This window comes from Clytia hemisphaerica, unplaced genomic scaffold (genome assembly GCF_902728285.1).
Source record: "Clytia hemisphaerica strain Z4C2 unplaced genomic scaffold, Clytia hemisphaerica genome assembly, whole genome shotgun sequence".
Classification (NCBI taxonomy): domain Eukaryota; kingdom Metazoa; phylum Cnidaria; class Hydrozoa; order Leptothecata; family Clytiidae; genus Clytia; species Clytia hemisphaerica.
This window is the reverse complement of record NW_027103643.1, coordinates 42,908-65,757: the sequence shown is the minus strand read 5'-3', so window position 1 is coordinate 65,757 and position 22,850 is coordinate 42,908. Positions and strand designations below refer to the sequence as shown.

General features: G+C 36.8%; 3 long non-coding RNA genes across 3 annotated transcripts; all 3 read left to right on the top strand.

Annotated features, from left to right (window-relative positions):
• Nucleotides 1-1,721: 1,721 nt before the first annotated feature.
• On the top strand, nucleotides 1,722-4,322 carry LOC136802869 (uncharacterized). The gene is made up of 4 exons (XR_010846072.1): nucleotides 1,722-1,863; nucleotides 2,574-2,633; nucleotides 3,567-3,675; nucleotides 4,290-4,322. It is a non-coding gene; the product is annotated as an uncharacterized lncRNA (long non-coding RNA).
• Nucleotides 4,323-4,965: 643 nt separating this feature from the next.
• Nucleotides 4,966-5,607, top strand: LOC136802868 (uncharacterized). Its single transcript, XR_010846071.1, has 3 exons — nucleotides 4,966-5,094; nucleotides 5,302-5,347; nucleotides 5,572-5,607. It is a non-coding gene; the product is annotated as an uncharacterized lncRNA (long non-coding RNA).
• An 11,068-nt stretch (nucleotides 5,608-16,675) lies between these two features.
• LOC136802867 (uncharacterized) lies at nucleotides 16,676-21,933 on the top strand. Its single transcript, XR_010846070.1, has 3 exons — nucleotides 16,676-16,751; nucleotides 18,140-18,235; nucleotides 21,712-21,933. It is a non-coding gene; the product is annotated as an uncharacterized lncRNA (long non-coding RNA).
• The last annotated feature ends 917 nt before the right edge of the window (nucleotides 21,934-22,850 follow it).

Below are 22,850 nucleotides of genomic sequence, written 5' to 3'. Positions count from 1 at the left end.
GCCCCGTGGACTCGCTCAAACATGAAAAATATCATTCACGCGCCTCCAACATAAGAAACAAAATGGCGTCACGCTGTTCGACTAGGACAAATAGCAAACACTGGAAACTGTATCTTGGAACTGGCGAGGATCCACCTGGATTTGAGGTGTTGGATATTAATGGAGAAATAGGTAAATGTTCATTCTTTTTAAATCTGCAACTCTGTCTCAGCTGTATTTTTGAAGGTTCTGTATAAACTCTTGTAACTTTGAGTAACTGATACTCTACTTACTTTACATGACCATGACTACTTTACATGGACATGACACATGATTTGACTTGTTTTGTATCTACTTTACAACTTGTCGCCTAATCTGACCTGTGGTTTCAAAGGCAATGATGAATTATGAATCTTAAACTTGATCATTGATAAACATTGATCTTAAATCCTTTTATATAACTTATTTTAAAAAGTGGGTTAGGTGGCACAGTGGCAGTGTCTAATGCAAAGGCCACGCCCAATTGATTGTTTGGTTCGTGTCCTAGAAACTTTGAAAAATGGGTCGGTCCGTTGGTCGGTAGCTAAAATTGGAACCTTTTTTCATTTTCCCATTAAAACCTCAATTTTTAAAATCCTTCATTCCTCGAGCAATAGCCCAATCCATTGCAATTCAACCGCATACTTAAAGAAATAGCCAGATACCTAGATTCATAATGGCGAGCGCTGCGATCGCAAAATCACTTCTTATCTGATATTCCGATGGCGGATTGGTGGCCGCCCACGCTAAAGCTCTAAAAAAGGGAGCGCTCTAACTAGAATGCGTCAAGGTAATTAGTGTAAGCTGTGCCTTATTTTTTATTTTGCTTCCATGCGCGAAATGGATGTTGTTTGTGGAAGAAACAGTCAGTTGAAGAAAGAACCGCAGGGAAGGTGGAGCCAGGTCACAGGAATAGGAGGTTAATATTTCGATATCGAAGATTTTATTTTTCCGACTCAAAATGAAACATTTTTTCTCAGATATTTAGAGTCAGTCGGAGGAAACGAACCAAACAATCAATTGGGCGGGGCCAAAGTGGCAAGTGCCCAAGTGGCAAAGTATTCAAAAGTTTGAAAACGTTTGATTGCCAAATTAAAAAATCTAAATTTTGGTTGCTTCTGACCATCTAAAATGCTGTTGATCGTGATTGTATACAGAAATAAACACAGCATCAGCTGGATCAATTTCATGAATCTAAAATTAGTTTGTCTTGACTAAAAAAGAATATAATTGTATTCAATATGAACTCAATGCTAGCCTGCATGGGATTTCTAAGAAAAATGTTGACCTTTTATGAATTTTTAAAATGCTCAATTTTAAAAATGCAATTGAAAATATTTTATTGTGTCATCCATCCAAAAGATATTTTGTTTCCGTGCAAATCCAGGGATCGAAGTAGCATATCGCATTTCGCAATTCACGATACGTTTTTGGATTACTTACAAGCTAAAAATTGAAAATTGATCCATTTTAGGATGCAAAATCATCCTTATCAAAAAATTGCGATGCACTTTCTATCCCTTATTTCGACGCCTGAAATCCATTTGGAGAGAATTATTTGGATTAATTAAAGTTTGTAAATTTGGTCCATAGGATTTGAATGTTTTCACTGTGTTAATTGTGTCTTAAAAAATGCCTTCTGGAGGCCTTGGAAGTCTTTTTTGCCGATTCTTATGATATGAAATATTTATTATTACAGCTACTTGCTTTTTGAACTGACAGTTTGACAAAATATGACATGACATCATGGATATTGACAAAACTCTACAGGACAGATAAACACCTTTTTATGACTGTTAAATGCTGCGAGGAGATACATAATAACATCATAACTTGACAAAACAGGTACAGAAGACTTTTTCAGACTGGTTCATCTTTTTGTTGCTAATGACGATGAAGACTGTTAAATACTGTTAAATACTGTGAGGAGAAAATGGTGGGCAAACTTGAGGCCGCACCAAAAAAATTCTTGTTTCTGCATTACCGGATGACAAAATAAAGTCACCCGGACAATTCGATATTTATTCTTCATTTGTGGTGGCTTTGCGTAGGCGTACCGCAATAGTTTGGTCATAGCAAGCAAAATTGCAAAACACAATTGTATCTTGCACTAAAAATAATACTCTTGATCACACACTTGTGAATTTTGACTGCCTTGGTAAATTATAATTGCACACTAATAACCAATCTGATCGCAATGGAATCAATTATGTGTATGAAGTTGGCATGAATGGTGACATTTTATCTTATTAATAAGATCTTATCAAGAAAAATGACTTTAAATTTTTTTCTCTAGTTGATAAACCTATACTTAAAATTATTTTTTGTGGCCTGGTGACTCGATAACACTTTTTCACGCAGAAACAAGGAATTTTTTCAGTGTGGCCTGCTCAAAAAACAATTTGATCATTGGAAATTAGCTTGATGCAGTGTGAAAATGTAACACTTTGACATCTCGAACTGTCGGTGGTTATCGTATCGATTCATTATGTTGAATGATCAAATTGCATTGTAATCAACATTGTGCATTGATTTGTTTATTTTGTTTTTTATAGGAAAAGGAGTATTCACAACAAAATAATTCCATGTTGGTGAATTTTTATTAGAATATGCAGGTGATTTTATTTGAACTTTTTTCTTTGCCTCTTGTCAGACAAAAGGGACTTGAGTTTGAGAAATGCCTTTTTTGTTCTTGAGACAGATCGTTTATAAAAATTTCAATTATCAAAACAAGTAACATTATCATACTGAAAATAATCTCCTTTGAGTTGCCAAGGAATTATGATAGAACAGGGATGAGCATTTAGTTACCACCAGACCACATCATAACCTAGCACGTGGTGGCATTGACATTGATTATAGTCAGTAGTTTAGAGTTCCAAGATTAATTAAGGTGGTCCTCTTGAAAAAATTACTTTGCAGCTAGTAAATATTGGTACTAAGCAAAGAGTTTTAATGATCTGCTCTCCTTTATTCTTCATTCTGGTTCAATCTACTCTCGGATGAAAACATTTATATCTGTTCAAGAAATCATAGTTTTCTGTCCAACTGCACTCAATTGCAGAACGTCTGATGCATTTTGTCGTTATTGAGACTAATCAGCACTGCATATTACACTTCTGGCTGACAGGTAGAATTACCAGCATCTCAGTATAATTCAATTCACTTGGTACTTTTTTTTAGTACTAAGTAAGAGAAATTACTGGGTGGTCAGGTCAGAATAGAAAATTGGGAATTTATCACTTAGTTTTATTGTCTCATACTAATCACATGAACCCCCGGATACAATAGCACACCGTTATGCCGACGTCTTATTTCTTCTGACAATTGTACGACTTCCAATAACATAATCCTTTTCATCTTTGTAACCTGATAGAGTTTATTTAGCATGCACAAGAAATTAATGCAAAAGATGATGGGCTCCTAATTCTTACAAACAGAAAAATGGGTGTCTATTTTTAGATTCGCTGCAATGTGCTATGAAATCTGTTTTTTCAATTAACTTTCTCTGTAACTCTGTCAAGCTTCAAAATAACTTTACTTTTTAGGTGAGAGAACCACTTACGAGAAAGTTTTGGAAAGAGAGAAAGAATACGAGGATCTTGGGATAGGATGTTATATATATTATCATTTAAAAGGACCATCTGGAGACTTTTGGTATGTAAGTTTATTATTGGAGGGATAGATAGATAGATAGGCCCTCCCCATGGGGAATAGGTCCTACTCTTTTTGAAGTACGAATTCCTCTTTTTCAAGTAGGAATCATAGCGCTCTCCAGAAATCGCCGGCTCTGTGCGCGCGACACACAGATACCATGGTGCATAGTAGTGACACTGGAACTACACGGGAGAGCATACACGGGAGAGCATGTTGCTCTCGCAGACATAGAACCTTATGAGTGCCTCCACACACAACAATGTCTGGCATATCTACCCACACTCTTGTATCACAGTTATGGTACCCAATTTTCCTCACATGGTAAGGGTTGACCTGGGGGAAGGTGTTTTCACTTGCCAAGTGAACCGTAGTACCACAGTGAGAATCAAACTTGGGCCTCCTGGACGAAATTTGAGAACGATGACCACCACACTACTATGCCCTGATTTGGAAATCAGCTTCTAATTTTCTTTATTTTTCCTGAAAAATAAATTTGTGTAATCTACATTCTGTAGGACCCTTGGAAGATTGAGATACTAAGCGTTCAGTGTATGCCCTCGGACATGCAATGAATGCCCTTATTCCTAATATGGTGTTTTGTATTTGTTTTTTAGTTTGGATGCAACCAATTCACAACAAACAGGAAAGCATGGAACGTTTTATATCTAAAAAATGTATTCTATTATCTGTAAATTATCTTTTAAAGTGACCATGCTGTTTTCCTAATAAAATAATAGATAACAATGACTCCCGGTTACGGCAAAAAGCTCAATGTTTGATATGACAAAAAAAAAGAGATATAAGTCACAGCACTTTAACTTCGTAATTTTATTTTTTGTGGTCTTAGTTTGGAAAAATGGCAAAGATTTCCAAAAAACAGGAAAATAATTTCATTCAAAATCAACCTTACATGGTAAAATAATAATAAATGGGAAACTGTTAAGACTGATTTTGAAGTAGTTATTATTGTGTTACTAGTAAATGAATCTTTAGAGTTTTTCTTTATTTAGAAAATTATCAGAAAATCTCTTGAAGCTTATTATTTTTAGAGGCTACCAAAAAAAATAATTAAGTTGGGACCGGGGGATGTCCAAAGAAAAAGTTCACCCTGCCGATATCCGGAAACAAGAATTTTTTTTTTGGCCTTATAAAAAAGGGTGTATGCACTTATTTTGGCTTAGTTTTCACTTGATAGCCAAATTTAGTGCACATAATTTGTGAACAGACTCAGTTAGATTATCAAACGCCTTAGATGTTAAAGGAATAAAATTGGTTCTATTTTAGATACATCAATGATTCAAAGCAAAGGTGGGCAAATGCCTACACAAAGAAGGTGTTAGTAGAACAAGGGGCCAACAATAAGACGGCATATCTCTGCGTTTTCGCGAAAAAAACCATACCAAAGGGTTGTGAAATCAGGTAAGCTCAATTTTGAATTTGTTTTTCCAAGTTTTTCTTTGGGAATACTGTGCAATCCGGCAGATCATGAGAGAAATTCTACCATTAAATATTGTGATCAAAACTGATCAAAACCACAATAAACTTATATATTTATATTCTAGTATATGAAGTTGTGTATAATTAACCCAGAGGCCCACAATGATTTAATGTACTTTTTTTTTTTAGATATGACTATGGAGATGGTGACCAATCATGTATTTGGCGTTCAAAGGTACTTATCATGAACATGTGTCTCAGCAGCTTAAGTTTACTTGGATTGCTAACAAGGCATAGTGGCATAAAATCTTTATAGCACTTCAATTCAATATGTTCTAAATAGGTGACTTTGTTGCATTTTTAGGTGTATGTTCCTTAAAGTAGGCTCATTTGTTTAGACTTTCCAAACTCAAGTAAAACAATCACAAAAATTTAATCGTAGCAAGATTTTTGTTTTAGGAAGAAAATCAAAGACCCTTAATGAAATCTGAGCTGGTAAGTGTACAGCAAAGTGAGCCATGCAACATTTACATTGCTCACTCTCGGGTCCTAGAATAGCCTTTCTTACTACGCTTATTACTGTGTAATACATTTTGCAAGTTTTCTAACCGGATCAATACTCAACTTGGAGTCACCTTATGAGGGGGACGTACGGGGGTCGCAGACACCGAAACACTGACGCATATTTCTTGGATTACCGTCAACACCGACAGTAAAATTTGGTAAAATCCTTAATTTTGTCACCGCAAGGCATGTTTGACACCGAAATACCGTCACTTTTTTCTTCAAACACCGAAACACCGATAGAAAAAAGGGTTAATACCGTCACACCGTCAAACCCGTACGCCCCCTTATCAGTGATAAAACGTTCGTTCGTTCGAGATAACTTTGGTTAGTGCACACATATTGTATTTAGACTTTTGTTTTTTATCTTTATTAGTTGCATTACATAAGGGAAGAAACTGAACGAGGAAAGCAAGACCTAGACAAGGAAACTGACGAAAGGAAAGAAAGCAACCAAATGGAAGAAACTGAACGAGGAAATCAAGACCTAGACAAGGAAACTGACAAAAGGAAAGAAAGCAACCAAATGGAAAAAATTGAACGAGGGAATCAAGACCTAGACAAGGAAACTGACGAAATGAAAGAAAGCAACCAAATGCAAATGGAAGAAGCTGAACAAGGAAATCAAGACTTAGACAAGGAAACTGATGAAAGGAAAGAAAGCAACCAAGTGGAAGAAACTGAACGAGGAAAGAAAGACCTAGACAAGGAAACTGACGAAAGGAAAGAAAGCAACCAAGTGGAAGAAACTGAACGAGGAAAGCAAGACCTAGACAAGGAAACTGACAAAAGGAAAGCAAGCAACCAAATGGAAAAAATTGAACGAGGGAATCCAAGACCTAGACAAGGAAACTGACGAAATGAAAGAAAGCAACCAAATGCAAATGGAAGAAGCTGAACAAGGAAATCAAGACTTAGACAAGGAAATTGATGAAAGGAAAGAAAGCAACCAAGTGGAAGAAACTGAACGAGGAAAGAAAGACCTAGACAAGGAAACTGACAAAAGGAAAGAAAGCAACCAAGTGGAAGAAACTGAACGAGGAAAGAAAGACCTAGACAAGGAAACTGACGAAAGGAAAGAAAGCAACCAAGTGGAAGAAACTGAACGAGGAAATCAGGACCAAGACAAGGAAACTGACGAAAGGAAAGAAAGCAACCAAATGGAAGAAACTGAACGAGGAAAGCAAGACCTAGACAAGGAAACTGACGAAAAGGAAGAAAGCAACCAAATGGAAGAAACTGTAAGAAGAAAGCAAGAACCTAATGAGCCAGAGAAGACCCAAAATCAAATCGAAATAGATTTTGACATCTCATCTCAAAAGGTGAAATTTTTATTCATATAACACTTTTTTTTATTTATAAGCATACAGTAGAATCATGCCGAGGCTCAATATGCTTAGCATTTCGTTTATAGCCTCAAAATGCTTATCATAGTAAATTGAAATGTACGTTAATTTGGGCTCTTATCTTATTCTCATGGTTTTGTTCTATCTCAGACAAAGCACTGGTTGCGTTCACTTTCAAATCTTCTTGCTAAAGGCTAAAGATAAGCTTAGCCTTATGCTTAGTTTTTAGCTAATTTCAGACAGAATATGCTTATAAGAATTAAAAGAGTGTACGTCATTTTGCTCAGTTGGATAATAATGTGCGAAATCATCCATACAGACTTTGGTGGTGTGGTGTCGTGGTACAGTGGTCATCAACCTTGATTCCTGTTATGTGGTGACACACTTGATAAGTGAGCGAACCTTCGCTGACGGGGCTGATGGGACACTAACTTGGTGTCTATAGTTGCGAAAATAGGCTTCTTAGCCTTCTGCAAATCAACCACATAGGAATGTTATTCAGATTTTGTCAAGGTACTTTTTAAAATGTAGATTTTTTATCTTTTAGGACACATCGGATACAGAGAGTGTGATATTTCTACCTGAGAAGGATTCAAAATTGGTATGTTGGAATATTTTATTGTGTGAACACTCTACTAGATGATAAACAATATGATAGTAGGCCGTGAGAAGCATTCTATCGGCAATTGAAATGTTAATGTTTTGAAAAGCATTATTGGTCAATTCAAGTCACCATGGTTTATCTATTTTTTCCCAAAAAGACCAGGCTTCAAGTAAAACACTTCTACTTAACAATTTTATAGATATCAATTAAATTTGAAGGTATAAAAATTTACCAGGTCTCTTTTCAATCCATTCCCTGCAAAAATTTTCTCTGTCCATCTTCTGCCGATCTTTTGCCTATCTTAACAATTAGAATAGGCAAGGCCAAAAGTAGGCAAAAAGAAGGCCGTCTAAATCAGGTCTCATTAATCTATGTAGCCTGTCTCTAGGAAAATAATGACCACAACGCATTAGAATCAGTAAGGGGCAGATTCTGAGAGGCTGTTTTTGGGTACTTTAACGGGATAAAACTTTGTGCACTTCTCAATTTTGCGGATTTTGGCCCACCCCGCGAAAATCCTCAAAGGGGCCATCCGCGAAATTAAATCCCCCCCCCCACCACCAAAATGAAAAATGTCCGATCTGCAAAAGTTTGAGATTTTCTATAATTAATTGGCCTTTTTTGGGCAAATGACATTTCGCAAACATTATTACGTAAAAAAAAAAGATAAACAATTGTGCTCATCTGCGAAATTAAATCCCCACAAATCGCTCAAATTTTTATCCCATTAGTATAGTAATAGTATGGGTTAGAGAGGGCTATTTGGGATTAATAAGCCCAAATTTCATTTGCGATGTTGACTAAATTGCACAAACGTACCTTATTGGCACTAATTTTCGCGCTTACTAATTTTCGCGTAATTTCGCACAGAGGCCCAAAAATGCGCGAAAATTAATACCATATTTTACATACTGTTTTTTGTTTTTGGAAAAAAGTGGCATTGATCTATAAAAATTTCTTCATTTTTATTTGTATGCCTAGAAAAAAATATATAGGAGGCCTTTGTGCGCAAAAATTAATACCGAAAATTTGAAGTTAATCGGCTGGTGCGGGAAAATTAATACGCGCAAAAATTAGTACTAATAAGGTAGTGAGGGCAATCTGTCAATATTACAAATGAAACAAGGGCTTATTAATCTCAAATAGACCGATAAAACCGATAAAACCATACTATTCCGTGTTAATTGTTATGGCTAAAAACTTTAGTGAGAAAACTTGAAAGTTTCGGACTTTCCTTTGTTTTTCTTTCTCTCCTCTTTTTTGTTCTATAAATGAACAAAGATTCGAATGTTTTATGTTTTTTTAAAAGAGAACAATCAGTAAACAAATTTAATTACCACAGTAAAAATAAACTTTGATGTTTCTCATACACTTTTATACACTCAACCCGGCCGGGCAATTACAAAATAAGAGCCCACTGACTTGTAAGGTGTCTCCCCTAATAGCTTTTAGTCATACAATTAAAGTACTAATCCATTGATAGTAAGAGTTAAACATTGTACCAAGTGTCCTTGAATATCATTGTTGCCTATATTTTACCTTCTTTTCCTTTTTTTAGGCACCAGGTCTGACAACAAAAGAAGATGAAGCTATGGATTGTGATGTTGTCGGAGACACAGATGTAGACGAAGACACAGATGTAGACGAAGACAAAGAAAATCGGGAGGTTCTTGTTGATCATGGTAATGCACGCTTTTTATTTTTTTTAATCTCGAAAGAGAACTTGTGCAGATTTACTCATTAACCTGTCCATTGTAGTTGATGAATTGGATCATATTTTATTAGCATTTTAGTCAAGTCTCTAACAATCCCTATTGTCCTTGATATGTTGCAGGTAAACTTGGCAACTTAAGCTAACTTAAACTTTTAATGGTTAAAATATTTTTCTTTAGAAAGACTACTTTGAAATCATGCATGAGAGTTTCCCATTCAATTTTAATTTGCTTTACTGTTATATTTCAGCTAAACGAGGCGACAATTTCCGAAAGTCTGAACGGAATGTCAGCAAAAAGGATAACAGGGGAATGGATTCTGGAGAAAATCATCTGGGTGACCTGAATGATCCTGACTTCTCTGGTAAGCCTCGCTTTGCTTCAAGTACTTACGCGAAAGTAGTATTACTCATTTGTCGACCTAATGTAGCCTGTTATCACCCAAGACATTACTATTCCTCAGTCTTAGCTCAAGCTGGTCAAAAACGATTTTAAATCAATGTCGACCTAAGTAGTCTTTGCTCAAAGCTGGTCAAAAATGATTAATCAGTGTCGACCTAATGTAACTTTTTATCACTTAAGACATTGTTATTCCTCAGTCTTGAGCTCAAGCTGGTCAAAAATTATTTGTAATCAGTGTCGACCTTATGTAACTTTTTGTCACCTAAGACATTGTCATTCCTCAGCCTTGAGCTCAAGCTGGTCAAAAATGATTTGTAATCAGTGTCGACCTAATGTAACTTTTTCTCATCTAAGACATTGTTATTCCTCAGTCTTGAGCTCACGTGATCAAAAATGATTTGTAATCAGTGTCGACCTAAAGTATCCTTGTAATAAGTGTCGACCTAAAGTATCTGTATAATAAGTGTCAAACGAATGTAGGTTTTTATCACCCATATATTATCATAAGCTGTTTAAAGGCTCATTGTCAACATTAGGTCGACGCTGATTACACAGATACTATGTCGACCTAAAGTAGCTGTGTAATCAGTGTCGACCTCAAGTATCTGTGTAATCAGGTCGACCTAAAGTATCTGTGCAATCAGTGTCGACCTAATGTTACTTTTTATCACTTGAATAATATTAAACCTCAGCTCAAGCCTAATTTCTTAGTATACATGAAAAAAATCATCATTTCATTAGGTCTAAAAAGTATGCATTCCTGGATTCGGAAAATGATATATTTCCCAAAAGCATCGATCATGCAACTCTTCCCAAGCTGGGAAGTGTAACATCAAAACTTTGAAGTATCAAGATCCGGAATCTTTGAATACAAGGATGGATGGAAAACGTAGTTTCCCAAATGTGTAATAAATTAGTTTTACATAAGGGAAATTGCGAATGCTAATGTTCAGTCCACTAATTTAAATTTTGAGACATATGGGAATCTCAATTACTGTACCCAAATTTGAATTTCATTTAATCAATTTGTAAACGGATTCGATCATTTGCAAGCATTGGCTCGGTAATCCTCATTCGTTCTGTCACTTGCGCTACTTTGAGAATCCCGACACTTTTGTCACAACACTTTCAGTAGCTGTGTTATGCATGTACTAGCTTATCCAAGTCTTAAGAAAAACAGTTAAATTTCGCTACAATTCGTCTTCGAAAAATTTCCATTTTGTCCTCTTGGATTCCAGTTACCAAAACACTGATACATTTCATCTTTTCAGATTTTGGTGAGGAATTAGTCAGAAAGTCTGCCGTATACTATCTTCGCTTTCTGATTTGAATGATGGCGCTGCGATAGGACGTCAGAGGGAACCCCTCGACAGTTTTCGGTCGGCGCATGCGTCAACTTTTGAAAATAATTCTAAATTGCGCAATATCTGTGGTTGTTTGATTAAAAATAAAATGCCCGTATTGTTTGTCTTTAAATAATGTTTTTATCTTAGTGAGGAAAACCACAGCTTAATTATTGATTTTGACTAACTGCCGTTCAAAACAAAATCTAATTCCGAGAATCTGAAAGTTTATGAAGCAGTTCAATCTAATCAATATTGAGAAAATAATGGAAGTCTTTCCTTTTGCCATTAAGAAAAAGTAATATTCAATGCTGTTGCTAATATGTATACTTACTTTCTTTTTCATACGACTGTCCTCCTATAATTATCTACTTTATCTTTTATCTACGTTGGAGTGCAATTTCTACGCTAATACGGCAAAAAGTATATTGAATAGAATGCCCTCTCATTCCCTGTGTTAAAAACAAAATAGAGAGAGTTTCGTGGTCGCACGGCTTTTTTAAAATATCCTCTCAATATCTTGGTTTTGTTTGAGATATAGATCTTTAGTTGATACAACCAAGGGGATGTAAATAAACCTTCGAGAAGTCGAAGGCAAAATGGTAGATAAGATACGGTAGAAATGAACGAAGATCTTAGTCACTACAGTAGGATCAGTGAGTGGTAAAAGATGCTTGTTTATTTCCAAATTGGGTGATTAATTTTACACTTTTTGAACAAAATCTTTTGTTTTTACATCTGAAAACACAAGTGAGGAAAATATTGTTGTTCATTATATTTTATATACAACAGGAAAAGAAAAAAACACTTATAAAATAGTGATTTCTCTTCTCTTTGTTAAATGTTAAACTTTTTTTTTTTTTTCTGCCATTTTAGAATGAATAATTATGGTGTCAGCCCCTCTAATTATGCAAAGACCTTAGTTATAAATTAAAAAAAAGAGGGAATTCTGATTGGTTTTAAATTCAAATTTGGTGTGACAGTTAATAGTTTCAGTTACATAATTTGTGGGTTCCACTGGACTCTCTACTTTTTCCCCCATCAGAATTAGTAAAGGCAAAAAGTAGTTGAGCTCCAGCTCCTGGACTAGTGAGGAATCGGACGATAACCAGAATGATCCCGATGCTGCCTTGGAACTAGCCATAGCAAGAATAGATGTAAGTATTTCTTGCGTTGGTTGTTCCTATCAATTGCATACATGAATGTATCGTGCGTTTTAATGTTTCTGCAAAGAAAGTAAGAGATTCGAATAAGATTTTAATTTTCTAAAATTCTCCAACGATAGAAAGTTTACAAACGATATGTTGTGGAACATGTGTTGTGGAAAATATCATGGCAAAAGAAAGGGGCGCCAAAAGGCTCTTCAAATAATAGTAATTTTGCACCCATTTCCCTTTTTAACTTTCCAAATAGCGGTCTTTAGCCCTAAAAAGGGAGAAATTGTCGAAACCTTTTGTTTATGCCATCGCTTGGTATGTCGACTCACGTAGTAGTGGTTCATGTTTTCCAGTGTTTTTATCAGTTGTTTGTTTATCTTATAGAGGATGACTTTGCTGAAAAACGTCCTATTTTGTATTTCGCTGGCTTAAGGAGTCTTGCAGGGGGTGGTACATGTTCAGTGTACCAAACCATAGGGTACTAACTTGATTTTTGACATTTCTTTCAAAAATTTTGACCACAACCCTTTTTAGTACACTGTACTAATTTTAACCACTATCGGAGTTTTTACACCAATCTTTTAGTACACTGTACTAACTTTAACCACCCATCAGAGTTTTTATACCACCCAGAGTCCTTAATCCTGCGAAAAACAAAACAGGACGTTTTGACTCGAAAGTTTGGATTGTGGTTTTTATGAGTGGTTCTGTACATGGATTTTTGTTTACAAGTTTTGCTTAGAACTGCTTACAATTATGTACAGGTTGACTCATACGCGCCTAAGGTCATAAATAGCTCCTTGCGTAATCTCGCTGATAACAGTTGTTAGCCCTAAAATTGTTCTCGTTTGCTTCGCTCGTGTACTTTTCTCACAACCTCTCTCTTAGCAAGGGGGCGTCAAATTGCATAATTTATCATTTTTCCTCCCAAGTGTTAGTCGAGTCATGACGCTACTGTTCCATGGTGATCTAAATTTTAAAACTTTTATTGGGTGCTTGATTGAAAAAGGCTTTTGAAATTAAAATTTTCACGGGTGACTTTATTTCACATAAAAATTTGGTTGAAATGGGGTACTCCAGAAATATTACACTCCTCCCCTCTGCATTCTTACCGAAAATTTAGAGACCCCTATGATTTTTCGGCTAATTTTTAAGGTATCCCTTAGATTTTTGGTTTTGGGTTTGCTATGGTTTCAAGGACGTTTAATATTTACGGGGCCATTCGAAAAGTACGTTCGTCCGATTTTACAAATTTTCAGACCCCCCCTTGTTAGTCGGCGTTCGTTTTCAATCACACCCCCTATTTTTACGTTCGTTTTGATCTCAATTTTTGGACCCCCCCCTCTTCCAATTTATAATTTTTCAATTTCATCACTCAGTCTTTGGATATATATTGGGGTTTAAGAAAAGGCAACCTCAAAGAAGATAATGTTGATGTTACCACACCTTTGATTAATGATTAATTGTTCTCTAACAGTTCAGTATAAAAGTTTCACCCTTTTAGTGAATATATCCGATATGGGCTATAGAGATAGAGGAGGGCGAAGCTTTCCTGTAACGCCCACTTTGAAATCGTCATTTTTGGTTTAAATTGACCCAGCAGAAATAAAACATACTCAAAAGTAATCTTTTCACCGAGATTTTAGGCTTAAAAGTAAATAAATGCCAAAAATTGATAGAGATTTTGACCTTTTTCCGACCATATTTCGTCAACGACCGAACTAAAAGGCACCAAATTTGGTCCTCTTTTACTACACTCTGTCCTCTAGCGAATTGATTTGAAGTTTATCACTTGGCACCTCTCCGTCAATCAATCCAGTTAGGTCCGCGCAGCGGACTGCTTTAATTCCCCTCAACTACCTCTGTAGCGAATGCCCACCCCGCCCTTTGTAAAACGGGCGGCACCGAAGGTGCCCAAAAGAAAGAGGAGACTAAGCTATCCAACGAGCTAAGAACGAGCTTCTAATTATTTCTAGATCAGGAGATTTAACGGTTTTAAAGTTTCCAAATAAAAAAAAACTTAGAAAAAAGGGTCCGGCGCTTAAAGGGTTAATCTGTGGAATCCAAAAGTAAAATTGACCTCCTCCCCCCTCCAGCGATGGACGTACAATGGCCCATATACTGCTATTTATATGGATGACACCCCTATCCCTACCGAGGTTGGGAGTGAGTTTGTTCAGGAGAGCTGCGCTGTTTTCAAGAGTGTTTGTCATACGTTTAGAGATCAAACCTCTTTTTTTTCAGGTGTTGTGTGCTCCATTTGAATCTTCGCCTCGTCACTCGCCATTAGCACTATCTCCCATTCATGAAAGGACCATCATAAACGATTCAGCAATCGGTTTGGGGAGTAGCTTTGGTGAAGTTGTGGATACGGAAGATGAGTTAGACAACCCCTTGGTTAATGATGATAGTGGTCGTTCCCTGGAAGAGCTAGCTTCTGTTGGCAATGAAGATGTTGAAAACAACAACGATCAAGGCATACCTCAAATGAAAGTCATCGAGGATGAGCCGAATGAGGTAGTCATACAGAAGGAAAAGAGGCCGGACCGACCTTGTCCGTTCGGTTGTAAAAAGCCCCAAAGTGTTCTAACAAGACACCTTAAATTAATTCACAAAAATGAGCCAGCCGTAAAGAATGCAATGAGTAAACCGCAAGGACCAAAACGCAACAAAGCATTCGATCTGTCGAAGAAGGAAGGGATTTTCCAACACAATCAAAAAGAAATGGCTAAAGAATCTCCGGAATATATGCGCGAAAGAAAACCGAAATTAAATTCGAACCAAAACTCAATTGATAAACTTGTGGTTTGTGCGAAATGTAAGGGGACTTACTCCAAAGGATTTAAAGCACGCCATCAAATTGAGTGCGGAAAGACGGATGGCCAGGTGATGATACCGATGATCCCTGCTAGTGACTTAAAAATTGTGACAGAGTATCCAAATTCCTTTATGGAAGTCATCAACAAGATGAACATCGACGATGTTTCAGATTTAGCCAAAACAGATCCTTTGATCCTTGTCGTGGGGGCTAGAATTTACAATGGTAACAAGTCCAAAAGCGAAAAACTTAATGAAGTGGAGAAACGGGTGCGATCGACGATGAGGCTTTTAAGCCGGATCTTGCTAAAGTTCAGACAATCTTATGGGGAGAAAAAAGACCTTTCCGTCGTCTTTCATATGACTAATTTAAAACACTTACGATTTGCCATCGAGGAGTTAACAGAAAGTGAGGAAGCTATAAAGTCTGGATTAAAGGTGCAGATCCAGAATGTCATCAAACAGTCTGCTAAAGTTTTAGAGGCGCACTTTCTCATCGAGGGAAAATCACAAGAGGCTACTGATGTATGCGATTTCGTGAAAGTCTTTCACCTTGTGGAGGACGAAATTTTCAACGGGGCTCTTTATGCTATCAAACAGAAAAGAAATAAAACAACGAGAAAACCAGCAAATCTTCCAGATGAAGACCTTGTTCAGGAATTGAAGGCGTACATATTGAAAGTCACGCTCAAGTCCAACTTCATATTTCAATCACCCAAAGACGTATTTGTTGATGTCAGAGATGCCGCATGTGCCCGCCTTACAATGTTTAACGGTCGCCGTGGTGGTGAGCCCGCACGTCTTTACGTCTACCAATGGACTGAAGCCCTAAAAGGTGATTGGATACGTCCAAAACTTAGAGAAGACTACATTGCTTCAGTGAAAACAAAAAATCGCATAACTTACCAAGAAGGGAAAGGATTAAAACAAGTTTGCGTTTTTTTCCCGCCAGATTATGTGGATTCGCTGATCTTTTTATGTGACCCCGATGTCAGAAGAGAAGTAGACACCCCAAAAACGAACACCTTTGTTTTTCCATCAACACAACAAAGTAAAAATCACGTTGAAGGCTGGCACGCCCTTACCAACTCCTGTAAGAAAGGTGGTATCACGTCCAAAATAAACGGTACGATGAATAGGCACAGGGTATCGTAACTAATTGGAGCATTCAACCTGTCAGAAACTGACCGCAATCTTGCGTATGACCATTTTGGTCATAGCGAAGAAATGAATAAGTTTGTCTATCAAATTCCTCAGGCGGAGCAGCAGCTTCAAAGAACAGGAGAGTTTTTAACGATGATCGACAATAACCTAACCCCACCAGATGATATTCCCTCATCTTCAAGCACCATCACCAAGCCTACTGCCGTAACCAGTAGATCATTGGAAAATGTCCAACCATGCCAAGCTGACCAAGATAAAGACCACTTAAGTGGTATGTATCTAGAATATGTGTAGCTCTTGATCCCATTTAGTATTTTTTAATTAGGATTGAAATGGATTGTAATTTAAATTTCCTTTCTTTGGAATGAAACAGGAGTAACGTTGCATCAGGCCGTTTTATTTCTCTAAGAGAGGTCAAGTTCTTTGCCTGACTGTTTGTGTTCGTTTTTTTTCAGGTAAAGGAAGAAAATCCAAAAGGAGAAGGGCAGCACCAGTATCCGATTCCGACAGTGATACAGACCCAATTCAAGGTAGAGTTATTATTTGTTACTTGTGTTGCCAGTTTAGTTTACGTATCTCAATTCCTAGGGATTGAATAGAGAAGAAATGTACATCTATTACTTTATTACCATGTAGTCCTTGAGAATTAGGAGTCAATCTAGAAAAGGCTATTATAGAAGGTTTCTGCTCATTGTCTGTCATTGTTTGCTCATTTAGGAAAAACAATTATGTCCTAAAGAGTTAAATAGGGTCTTTTTAGGTAAGGAGCAATTCTTCAAATTATTAACGTCACAAGAGATTGCTTACCATGAAAAACCCTTTCACTCCTTGGGACCTAACTGTTTTCTTCTCATTGGCGAAAAGATTAATGTCCAAAAAAGCGATGGGGGTCTTTTTTAGGTAAGGAACCCTTAGAAACATGAACAACTTTTGAAAATCCTTTATTTGATTGTTCTATCTAATACATCCCTGTTTTTGTGCCCCAGTGGGTGTCGAGCACCCAAAGATAGGTGGGTTTGGAAAATCTGAAATTCACTGAGGTGGAAGAAATTTTCTGAAAATTGAGTGGGGTACTTTAATGGGATAAATTTTCAAATATTTCGCGGGAATTTATTTTCGCAGATGACTCAAATTTAAATATTCTTTTGCAAAGTAATAACGATTTTGAGCAGTTTTTTCCTAAAAGAAGCCAAAAATTCACCGATCGGACATTTTTCAAAATTTTTGCGGGAATTTATTTTCGCGGATGGCCATTTCCAGATTTTCGCGGGAATGAATTTCGTGGGACTGAATTTCGTGGATAGGGCCAAAATCTTCGAAATTTTATCCTATTATAAAAGTAATCAAAATTTCCATGAATTTCACTGGGGTGCGGAAATTCTTAGGCAAAGGTCGAGTGGGGTGACCCTTTTTGATGTGAAAATTTTACTGGGGTAATAGAAATAATCAGAAAATTTTGAGGGGTGTCTGAATTCTTCGTTATTTTTGGGGTCATTTTCAGCAAAAAGATCCCAGTGAGGTGTAAAAAAATGGGCCATTTTGGGGAAAATTTTCCAGTGGGTGGTGAATTTGTAAAATTTTGTAAAAAAGATCTTGAGAAACAGCCCAAATTGCCTGAAAAATCAGTACCTTTCTTTTTGATGTCACACTTTTTAAAAAGAATAAGCAATTGAACACTTTCAACAGAGAGAGAAAATTAGAAGTTTGGTCAACTGTATCCCCTGAAATTAACGAAAAGCCTAAAGATTCGCCATATTGCAAGATGACATCATCTCCTTATACTTAAAAAGGCTCATTTAGGATTATAAGACGTCCCTTGAAGAGTACTTCATGGTCTAACTCTGATTCTAATATAGTATATAACCGTCTTAATGTTAACTTATTTATCAAGCACCACACTGTTCCTTTCTTCTTTCAGTCAAAAGATCATTCAAGTGGAGTGCGGCTTTGTCAAAAGAATTTGAAAAATCATTTATTGGTTATGTAAATCGCACTGAAAAAAAATCTACTCCAAGTAAGTTTTATGTATTTAGTTTCAGCGATTATTTTAGGGGTCTCTTCGTTCTTGACCTGTAATCCTCCGCCGTGCTCAATCGTGGAAGGGCGGAGGTCACTCTGGGAGAAAGTTGTCCACAAAGTCGGAGGGGGTCATAATATGGTGCGTTTAGTGTGATTAAACCCAGAAGTTACCAACAAATTTGGGTTTTGCAGTACTGTTGGACCTAATACCATTTACATACATACATAAGTTCATCCGATCTTCATTTCGTTGACATGACAAAATTCCATCTCTATAGTCAAGACTATTGTAGATTTTAGAGGCCACTTGGGTAAGACTTATACCACCACGGTAGTTGGTACAACGTGTTAAATCTCCTTTTTTTGGTACAATAAATACCAATACCAGACAAATCCCATTCTTCAGGACGCACACCGTGGAAGGTTTTAATGCAAAACTTTATCAGGTCTTTTCGGGTGTTCTTTAGCTTTCAGACTTCGAGTATAAGACCATCCATCAAGACCTTGAGCGTTGTTAGGCTTTATTGCTTTGAGAGTCTCTGGATCTCGTCCTCTGTAAATGCGGCTATATTCCTTTATTAGATTCCAGACATTCTTTGGATTCCCACTAGGTCGTTTTTCAAATTCTGAGAGGGTTTTGTTTAGCCTAGCATCTTCAAGGTGGACGAATGTCTGGCGTTGGGTGTTTGGATGGAGTTGTATTGGGTGAGTCTTTGATTGGGAGAGATCCAAATCATGGTGCTCAATGGTAAAGGGAGCTCGTTTTTGGGCGATTCCAGTAGTTTCTCTATCCCGACTTCGTTACATATGGACAAAAAAGATGTATATCACTGTTGATCGGTTGCTAGGCAAGAGATTGAATCGTCTATGACAGTGGCCAGATCATTGCCGTAGCGCATCGCTTAGCAATAAAGAGATTCTTTGATGGAGTTTTTGGAGCACAAAGACTCAGCCCGACCTTTGCTGTTACGACGCTGTGATCAATAGTGGCAGAGGAAGTATGGGCAGTATGGACAGTCGTTAAAACTATTTCTTCTGCGTTTTCTGAAAAGAATAGTCTATTTGAACGAGGTGCCCCGTATGATGTCTACATGTTCATAACATAGCTTAAGTTTCTGAAAAGCTTGTTCCCTACCTAAAGATTGCTGTCGGAGGAGACTTTCAAAGAACTCAGCATTACTGTTCTGTTCATGAATTCAGATATTCGAGTATTGAAGTCGTCACCGACTAGTCACTGACTATCAGTTGATGTGGGATGGTTTAGTCGAAACTAGGGTGACTGGTTGCTCGTAGAATGTTTCCACTTCTTCTAGGTTGTGCAGGGAATAGCAACATATAATTACAGTTTTACGATTGCCTTTTAAAAAAGCAACGAGGATTTGTTTGGCAACTTTTTTGATCAAAGTCAACAAAGCCAATATAGGTGTTTTTGAACAGTGATTCCAATGTCTCCCACGGTAGAATTGTTACTGGTGTTATATGCCGATGCTGTTGCCTACATGTTCTTCTTTTATAAGCATTATAGAGGCTTAGAATCGCTTCTTTAAACAATATAGATCTATTGTTTGGGAACAAAAGAAATTAAGCATATTATTGCTGAGTGTCATCTCAAAATTTTATATGCTTATAAACAAATAAACATGAACTTCATTTTCAGGCATGTAGGAAAAAAATGATGACACTTTATGGCTAAAAATCATACCCTGTAAAAATTACCATTATAGATTTTCTCATACTCACAGAGGTGCAGATTACTCTCTTTTTTATTGGAGCTTTCCGGGATATTTGAGTTGAGCTTCATCTGTCCTTATTTTTGGCGTTCAACCCTCGAATTGACTTTAACCATTTTCACGGTTTAATTCTTAGGTCTGATGGTCCAATTTTTTTACTTGATTCTCAATTCGTCTAAGCATTTGTGTTGAAGTTTTTATAAGATGCTCACATAATTGGTTATTCAAAACAATAGAGATGACGCGTTCTTTAGAAAAATATAATAAAAGTTTTTGTTTGAAAAGTTAACGACCAATCCAATGACAAAAATTCTTGTAAAATGTTCAACTTGACCCCGTCTAAGCGCCCAATTCCCCGTTTGTTTAGTAAAATAAGTATGCAGTGCGAACATACTTTTGTGTTGGACCTGCTTTAATGGGATAATATTTCGCGTGGATTAAATTTTGCGATTGAGCCTGTTCGCGAAATTTTAAGATTTTGTGAGGATTAAATTTCGCGAATAAAGGGCTTCCTAATTTTTCGCGGGGATTTAATTTTGCGAATCAAAGTCAATTTGGTTTCTACCCTATGCAGCAGGTCTAACACCAAAAAAACTGATGTTGGAAATCCTCAAACCCAGGAAATTCGAGTGTAACGTCATTTACATATTCACGTACACATAAGCATAACCCCTCCCTTGTTTAGTACGTACCTTATCTGTGTACCCCCTTGAAAAAAGTACGTGATGTTTGTATTTACGTAAATGGTGGTCTAAGGTACTATATTTTGCCCAAAAAGAGATTTTCTTATCATCCTTCCGGTCAGAATTCTTAACAAGTGCGGTAGGGGTGTATTCAATTTAGAGAAATTTTTGTGGCATTTAATTTTGCGGTTTGGGTGTCGACCGCGAAATTAAATACCGCGAAAAGCAAAAAAACTTCAAATTTGACTCCTAAAAGTAGAATTTTTAGGATCAAAAGTGCCCTCAACCGCGAAATTTTTAATTTTCATGTCTTACCATAAGAATTTCAATCCCACAATTCTTTTAGAGTTAGAAATTCGTGGATTCGATTACATTTTCTTTGTCATTGAGTGTAATTAACCAGCACGAGAAATTAACGCAAAGTATGATGGCATTGAAATTCTATCAACCAGAAGAATTGATGTCCATTTTTAGGGTGGTTTCACACTGAAAATTTCAAGCCAATAGGCTTAACGTGTATAATCATAAAAATGTTTTGTCAATAAAACAAATAAAGTCTAGAAAAGAAAAGCATTTTTACTGCTTCTTGCTGGAATGCACGTGAAGCGTTCAAGCGAAAGTAATTATTGCATTTGTTTCTTGGGGGAGGTTTCGATCCGCTTCAAATGTTGAAAAGCATGAGAGCAATTAAATGACTGTCCAGATTTCATCAACAAAACATGAGATGAGTTGAAAAGAACAAAATATTTTTGTGAAGCCGGAATATTAATCACAGGTAAACTTTCTTTGGTGAAGAGAAAACAGAGAAGCGAAGAGAATCAGTCCATGAGAGAATGTTGGTTCTCGCAAATACACTTGAGTTTACAAAGCGAAATGAATTACTCATTAGCTTAATCGTTTTACTTGAAGTTTGTTTGAAACTTTCAAGCGATCGTGCCAATTTTATACAATAGAAAACAAAAGATAGGATCGTGCACTCCTTTGTTACCAAAAGTTTCGAGCAACAGTGTGAAACCACCCTTAGATGTACGCTATTAAAAGTTATATCTTTATTTCAGGTGAACAAGCAATGAAAGATTTTATGAAGACCAACGGGGTGGATGAATCTTTGTAGGGAAAAATCAAAATCTAGATTAACAACGAGCGGACCAAAATCGCAAAACGCGTAGAGGAGCGAAAGGCTGGAATGGAGTGCTAGGACTGTTATTTTTAATTAACTCTTGAGCCGTATGGTATTAGGCCAGGCAATGACTCACGGTCGCGCAACCTTTTGATAGAAAACTCTGATGTAATTTCGAAATGAAGTGTAGTTTTTCTTGTTTTGATTTCTAGGTCACGAGATATTCCACTTCCAATTTTCTAAAAAAGCAAAAAAACATCAAAAAGTCATAAAAAATCGCTTGTTTTAAAAGTTTTCAAACAGAATTTCTCATAACCTAGACACCGAAACATAAACAAACTACCTTAACCCTTTCCGTGCCGAGTCCTTTTTTGGGTACTTTATTGCTAAAATGAGCTGGGCCAAACTTTAAACGTCAATATCCCCTGAACCAAATAGAATTAGAGGTTGGTTTATAACTCGTTGGGTAGCTTAGAGTATCTTCTTTCTTTTTGGGCCCCTTCAGGGCCGCTTGTTTTAGGCAGAGCGGCTTGGCAGAGAGCGTTCCTTTTAAACAAAGTCAGGACCTTTGGGCGGCCCGGACTTACTTGATGGCGAACTGCCCAGTGGTGCGGCTTCAAATCAATCTTTTTTCAATACTATTAGCTAGAGGACAGAAACTAGTGTAACTGAACCAAGTTTTTTGTATTTTCGTTCACTCAATGTCATAATATGACCAAAATACGGTCAAAATCTCGAAAAAGTGAATTGTTGGCTAATTTTGGCATTTTTTGACTTTCAATGTTAAAATCCGTTCCATCAGACCAAAATTCAAAATCTTTTGTGTTGCAAATGAATGTGCATTTTATTTCCGTCAACTTAGAAAAGGCAGGAGGGCTTCCGTGTCGGCTATAGCCGACAATGGCACTTAAAGGGTTAAGTGGATTAATTTTCGCGTCGATCGAGAATTTAAAATTTTCGCGTGGACAAATTTTCGCGAATCGAATGGTTTCAAAAATTTCGCGTTGACAAAATTTCGTGATTTTTTTAATCCTAATTGTGTATACAAGGTTGCAAAGAAGCATGAAAACAGTTACT